Source organism: Balearica regulorum, chromosome 5 (genome assembly GCF_011004875.1).
Source record: "Balearica regulorum gibbericeps isolate bBalReg1 chromosome 5, bBalReg1.pri, whole genome shotgun sequence".
NCBI lineage: Eukaryota > Metazoa > Chordata > Aves > Gruiformes > Gruidae > Balearica > Balearica regulorum.
In genome coordinates, this window is record NC_046188.1 from 6,735,745 (window position 1) to 6,743,671 (window position 7,927).

The following is a 7,927-nucleotide window of genomic DNA, read 5'->3' on the forward strand; positions in this document are numbered from 1 at the left end:
TCAACTCTGTTTATCTGTTAAAAATTACTCAGTGAGTTTGGGTAAAGAAAGGTGGCTAGAGGATTTTCAATGGGCTTCAATTTTTCAGTGTGGATAAAAGAACAGGCTTGGGTACTCCTGACCTCCAAATGGGTTGAAAAAAAGACGCTGCCTCCAACACAAAGGCATATTCATTACTGACTCCCCAGAAACCAGGATTATGCTCCTGATGTCCTTAATGCACTGTCTGAGCCATCCATTATAGACCGGAAAGTCTGGATTCAAGGTAGGGTAGGGCCCAAAGTAACAAATCTTCACAGTTGGGTGTAAATCCATGTGGTGGATTGATGACTGCCCAGTGTGAATGGCAAAAGTAAAGGAAGAAACCAGGAGCTCTATCAGACTGCTCCACGAGGCTCTACGTCCCTTCTACCCCCAAAACTAACAGGCAACATGATAAAGGCAAAGAAAAAATTCGACGTATTCAGGAGATTTGGCAATCCAATGGCGATTCCAGTTGGTGACATTTCACAGCTAGCATTTCGCTGTATTTTGTATACCCGGGAAACAAGACGGACACTCTACTTCTTCACCACAGGTGAGCTGAGGGCAGAGGTGGGGAGGCCTTGTTTTAGGAAAGAACATCCTTACAGAAAAAACCATAGTATACAGAGGAAACTATGAATTTCAGTTATATAAATATACGGAAGATAAGTGGTTTATTCATAACCAAGAGGATTCCGTTTACACACATTTCTTTTTGGGCAGAATTCCTGTCGTTAAAACAGAAATGCTATAAATACAAAATTTTAGGACTCAGATTACAACACGAGAATTAAATACCTGCAGTTCCTCTTTCTGTATAAACTTAGAAAGCTAATCATTGTATGGATTGGTTTTCTCCTCTTCAGATTTGTGACAGCCTACAGAGCTCAGGCTGATGACTTGTTCTTACAGATGTGAGGCTCATGAGTTAAAAAATCTGGTAACTAACAATATGTGGATTTTGCAGGAACCTGAGACACTTACATTTCCATCCCTCCAGCTCTTTCCCAAATGGTTCTTTACAAAGACTTCGGCAAACAGGAATCTCAAGAAGTTCAACAAAGAGATTTGCGAAGTCTTGCACCCAGAGATGAATAACCCCAAGTACCAGTCCAGGCTGAGGCCAACTGGTTGGAAAGCAGCTTTGCCCTAGGCCCTAGGGGTTCTGGTGGACAACAAGCTGACTGTGAGCCAGCAAGGTGACCTTGACCAATAGCCTCCAGCACTGCTTTAGGAAAAGCATCTGCAGCAAGTCAAGGGAGGTGATCCTTTTCTCTTCAGCACTGGTGAGGCCACATCTGCAGTGCTGGGTCCAGTCCTGGGCTCTCCAGTACAAGAGACATGGGCAAAGGGCCACGATGATGGTTAAGGGAATGGAGAATCTGACATATGAGGAGAGGTTGAAGGAGCTGCGCTGTTTAGCCTGAAGAAGCTCAGGAGAAACTTATCAATGTATATAAACACCTGATGTGAAGGAGTAAGAAGATAGAGCCAGACTCTTCTTGGTGGTGCCCAGTGAGAGGACAAGGGTCAATGGACACACATTGAAATACAGGAAACACCACTTAAACATAAAACGTTTTTACTGGGAGGTCAAACACTGGAACAGGCTACCCAGAGAGGCTGTGGAGTCTCCATCCTTGAAGATACTCAAAACCCAACTGGACGCAGCCCTGAGCAACCTGCTGTTGCTCATCCTGCTCTGAGCAGGGCTTGGACGAGATGACTTCGAAAGGTCCCTTCCAACCTCAACGCTTCTGTGATTCTGTGACTGTCTAGCCAATTTTTTTTCCAAGTTATTGATGTGTTTTGCAACAGGAAGAGCAACAAGCTGTATCAACAAACCTTGCCACTGGAAAAGCTGAATTAATTGCTAGAATCACACCAGCCAGCTGGAGTGAATGCGAGTTTCTGTTCGAAGGCCTGCCAACGTAAACATTATTGTTGCAGAATCTGAGCTCTAGCCATGGGCTATATGCCAGATTCCTTAACGTGCCTCAAGAGCAGAGACATCGTTAGCCACAGTATTAGCACCCTGATAAGAGCTGCATGTGATAGCAATGGGACGGCTGGCTGAAATGGCGATTGAGCCTGTGCTGCAGGCTCTGCTGCACCAAAAGGGGTACAGATTTCTTAGCCCAGCCAGAACATCATCCTGTGACAAACACGTGCCAGATATAGGAAAGAACTATGAAGGTGGTTACAACACACCCAACAGAGAAGCCTGGGAGAGCTGACCTTCTTCTGGGGAAAACTGTCAGTGACCCCCAGATCCTCCTGTCCATTTCTAGTCTTCCACCCAGCCCCTGGACGAGAAGCATTTCATGAACGTTGATTTAAACAGAAATATTGTGCTATTCCATGACTGTAGGTGGAATGGGAGTAATAGCCAGGCACCAGAGCAGAAAGAGATGAGGGATAAGCAAAACAGAATATTTACTGTGGCAGGAGAGGGAGAGGAAGAAGGGGGCAGTTGAATCACGTTAACGCTGCGTGGTGCAACGGGCGCCGAGGACTGTGCCATGGCGGGCAGTCACACGGCTGTGCAGCCATTCCCCACCACCATTCAGGCTGCTACCGGACATTGTCCTGAACGCTGTGTTCAGCTGAGCAGCGGGGTGGAACCATGCAAACCTCTTTGTGCATGGAAAACAGGAATGGAGAGAGAATGGTCCTTCCCTTCCATTTCCTGGTTAAACGATGAGCTGCTTGGTGGAGATAAGGGACATTTCATTGCAAACCTTGCCTATTTGGCAGAGGGCTTTTTTAAGCTTCAGTTCCTGGAATACATTTAAGCTTTCATTTTTTTCAGGCCTAATCATTTCAGAAAAAGCAATGTAAATATAATTCCTAAAGACACAAAGCTGACAAGCAATACTCCTTCCATCTCAAAATCATTCAGCCTAATTTTTAAGTCTGTCAGGTAAGTTAGGGGGGAGGTCTGCCTAATGATTTACTGAGCATCTGCAGATGAAAACACTATTCCAAAGCATATGAAGTGTATTCCAAAGCCCAGTTTCAGGACTAATAGTGTGGTCTGTTACATCAATCACAGGAAGTCATTTTAACATGAATATGATTTTAGGTTTTATAGATTTAATTGCAATGCTTGCCTGTGCCCTTCTATATAGATGACATGAAATGAAACACACTGGAGCTAGGTACTAAGGAAGGACTTATTTTGAAAAATGACTGCACATTTTTAATCAAGTTTGACATGGTTGTTTAAATAGACCTGTTTGGGAATAAAATTAATCTTTAGGCTGGCTTTATTTTTCATTTTGTAATATATGATGTCTCTAAATGTTGAACTATAATTTGTTTCTAACCATACCGGTGTTTTTGTTGTACACTCAATAAATTAACATCTGAGAAAGGACATCCTCCACATTTTGTTACTGCTCAAATAATTTTCACTTCAAACCATGTTATTCTTTACTCTTTGCTTTCTTGTCCAGTTCTGCACATCAGATGTCTATAATTGCCATCCTCCAAATTGCAAATACAGCTTGTTTATTTCTCACATCCAAAACAGGAGCACAAGAATAAAGATCAACAAAGACAAGAATAATTGTTGTTCACTAGAACAATCCCCCGAGATCCAAAACTAGCAAAGTTTGTAAGCAGATGTTTAATTTAAACCATGTTAGTATTTCCATTGCCTTTGAAAGAATACATTTTATGTTAAGGCTTCTATAGAAATTCTCATACTTCAATTATGCACAGGCCAAAGAACTTCACTGAATAGCGGTCTGAGCACCTTGCAAGCTGAGCAGACCTACTACACGAAATGTGACTCTCTGTCTTTCAGAAACTAAATTCCTTTATTGTCTTGATACTGTAGCAGACTCCAACTTCAATTTCAGATTTAAAATGGATAATAGAAATATGACATACATATTAAGTGAAATTTCATATATAAAGTTTTCTAATTTGCACAACCAGCTCTGCTGGAAGAGGTTCATTCTTAGCAAATTACCTGTGACAAGTCAGAATTCACTGATAAGCCTCTCAGATACTACATCTTCTGTTCAGAGAAGTATCTAAAAACTCCTCATGCCCAGTCCTTGATGAGGAACAAGAATTCAATTCAAACTGAAAAGAGGCAGTGCTGGGAGAGGTTCTGACATTCAGAAAGGGTAGGAGGATAAAAGAGAGAAAAATGACAGACTCAGTCTGCACCATTACTAAAATTAGATCATTTCTTTTGTTCTCCTGAACCTTCTGCTCTATTTGCCAGGAATCATATTAGCAACAGAAACTGTGAGAATCTGTCCAACCTTATTAGAGAAGCTGGGCACAAAGAAATTATGAAAATCCTTTTTAAATGTACTTGCACATACAAAGAAAAAGGGCAGAGTTTTAGAATTCTGCGAGATTAGATCAAAACCCATGTCAGAAAAACTGGACATCAAACTAACAAAGCTTAATTAACAGTATTGCAGTGTGCTGAGCACCCGCACAGAACAGTACTTTACCATTTGTGTGTGTATATATATGTATAGTTTTACTACTTAGGACAGACCTGGACAGGCCTAAACAGAGGCATGCTCACAAGTTCTTCTCAAGAGCAACCAGTTCACCCAAAATGTTCCTCTACCATCTACGCTTACTATTCAATACTGCCACCCAAAAGAGCGCTGAAGGGCCAGCTCTGCTCCTAGGAAGCATTTTGATGGCTGGCAGTGAATCTTTTCTCCGAGTCGGAGAGTCATCAGCAGACCTAATGGCCTGTAATGCTGTAGGAGCAAGGGATTATTCCGGTGTATACCAAGACACTGTAGCTGAACTCCTCAATATTGTGGAAATTTCATGTAAGAATCTGCACATTAAGATCTTCCATTGCTGGTCTGCTTTTTTGAAGACATAATTAGAAGCAACAGGTAAGGACTAATTAATACTTTAAGTCAGGCATACAAGGGAAATGCTTGTCCTTAGATGATAGGATCAGGCTCCCTCTCTAGTCTGATTTTACTAGAGGGGCAGATAATCCCAGATTCACAGAACGGTTGAGGTTGGACAGGACCTCTAGATATCATCCAGTCCAACCCCCCTGCTAAAGCAGGATCACCTAGAGCAGGTTGCACAGGATCGCGTCCAGGCAGGTTTTGAACATCTCCAGAGAAGGACACTCCACAGCCTCTCTGAGGAGCCTGTTCCAGTGCTTGGTCAACGTTTTTTCCTCATGTTGAAATGGAACTTCCTGTGTTCTGGTTTGTGCCCGTTGCCCCTTGTCCTGTCACTGGGCACCATTGAGAAGAGTCTGGCCACATACTGGCTCTTCCACAGTCTCGTCTGTAGCCTCTTGGTTAGGACATCTTTTATGGAGTGGCACAGTGAGTTGGACTCTTTCAGGCTAAGAACGTCCTTGGCCTCCCTCCTCTTGGGGTAGGCAGCCACTAGCCTACTGCACAAAAGGCAGCTCCTGCCACCCCACCACTGCCTTTTAGTCCTTCTTAAGCAGGTACCAGCCCTGACAGGGGCATCACTGTTCCAAGTGGATGGAGGCACTTTACACACAACCACAAATCAGATGCACTAACACAGCAGCTCAGCCCTGCTCCTGCAGTGATGTTTCCTAATGGCTAACATCGGGAGCTCTCCACTTAGTAAGCACCAAACTATCCTCCAGAGACACCGACTTTGCTCTGTTCCCAATCTTGCACAAAGCCCAAATGTCTCACTTAGATCTCTGAATTCATTTTTTGGGTCAAGAATATTTTTTTTTTTAAGTCATTCCAAAGTTGGATGCCTGATGGTGGAGATCTGAACCTAGTCTTTAACAACTAGCACATGTGAATATGACCATTCTCAATTGAGTGAAGTGCTCAAGGACATAGGATACACTGCCTTGCATGTAGAAGATGATACAAACTTTAATACTGCTATGCCAGCTACAAATTGTCCATCTCCAGCAGTAAAGGGTTGTGTGTTGCTGGAGTGGAGCATCTTGCACATGATCTGTCTCCATTTATAACCACATCTGCATGGCCATGGACTGTGGTATAAATGACAACTGTGAAGTCTGCATGGCCACAGGACTGTTGCACCCTGTCAGGCTAAAGATGCTGAATATCCCATAGTCAATTCTGGGCTGTCACTTACGATTCTAGTAGTACACAAATTTGCAATTTGTAATTCTTTCTCTGTCCCTTTCTCCTCAGATCAGTGATAGATTCTCAAAACACAGCAATTGAAAGAGACTTCCAAGGCAAGTGAGTCTTTCCCAAAACATAAAATATTTAACTAGATTGCTTCCATAATCAAGAGATTTTCGGCATTAAATGCAAAGAGGATAAAAAAAGGAAAACTTGGCTTTGTTAAACAACAAAAAGAATTCAGCTTGCAGCTCCTGATTTTAAGAACATCCTACACAAACTAAAAGGAAATCTGCAAACTCAGACTGTTTTATCCTTCACTGGCAGCAATATCGGACGAATACAGCTCTCATAGAATCCAAACCATATTACATAGAAAACTAAACTGATAAGAAATACTTTTCTTTTGCTTTAATGTCATAATAAATAGCTAGGTATCAACTCTGAAGTGATTTGAAGCATATGCTTAGCAGCCATACAGGAAGGGTAGCTGAATGGGAGTTGATAAAACTCATGACATGGATGACTGTTACCCTTGAACTCTTAATGGTAGCTCAGACCTGTCATCAAAAGCCTTTGCTTTCAGGAAAACAGGTATCTTTCACATGTAGGAATGGGGCACCTTTTCATAAAGTTTATTTTTAAAGGGATAAAGCCATCCAGAAAGAAGGAAGCTCCTTTGTATGTCACATTTTCCTGCCAGCCTCAGGCCATATTGTCGAAAGGCGTTGTTTTTCAGGGAGCCACAGACGTGTAGTCGTGGATGACATGCATCCACACACGCAGCTTTCCAGGAAGCTGCACAGATAAATGCGGATGGGTCTGCTCTGGGATGGAGAACAAAAAGACTGAGTAAAACAGGGAGTCAGATTTCACTCTGACATCTTGTTTGGGAATGCCAGCTCACAGATCTCAATATACCAATAATTAACTTTGGGCATCAGGAAGAAGAGAATAAATACCTTTTGTGATCTGATTTGAAAGTAATCATTTTTTTTTACCAATTCTCTTTTAAAAAAAAAATTCCTACAAGCTCTGTCTTCCTTAATAGTAAGTAAATGCAATAAAGCATGTGTTTCTCTTACTCTTAGTGCTGTATATAAAGATGCATTCCAAAACAGAAATCACTTTTTCGGTTTATCTTCAAAGAGGAGAAAGGTCAGTAAAAAAAATATTTGCATCATTCCAAACAAAGTAAACATTAAAAATATGGAAATATGCAAAATGATTATTTGGGGAGTCAGGACAAATAGCCCTTTCACAAATTAAAAAGAAGCAAGCCAAAAGCCAAGTCCCAAGTCTGCAAATAGTTTACATGCATCTTAATTTTAAGCAGATGAGGAGCCCTATTAATTTCAGTAGGATAGTTCACATGCTTGCAGCTACATGTTGTGTGATAATCTGCAAAAGACAGCTGGAGGTTGGCAGAATTTCCCCAGGACAGTTTACGCTGTTAGCAGGTTTTATCTGACCAAGAAAATTCTTAGAACTCTTGAGAGAAATAAATTATCATGGTCTGTTCTCCAGTAAACAGCTTGGAGTTTGCACTAAGTGAAATTCTGGTTTATTCTTCTGAGAAAGCGAGAAGTGGTAGGAAGTGAGGAGAGGCAAGAAGCCACCTCTGAGGTTTGAAACGCAAGCAGCAGAGTTTGCAAAGAAACAAAGCTGACGTCTGCTTCCCCCTTGCCATTGTTATTTAGGATTTACATATTCCAGAACAGAATCATCATCTTCACAAAATCGTAACTGAATTGGTAAACTGGGACAGGATGAAACTTGTCAACCAGAAAGTGAATACCTGCTGT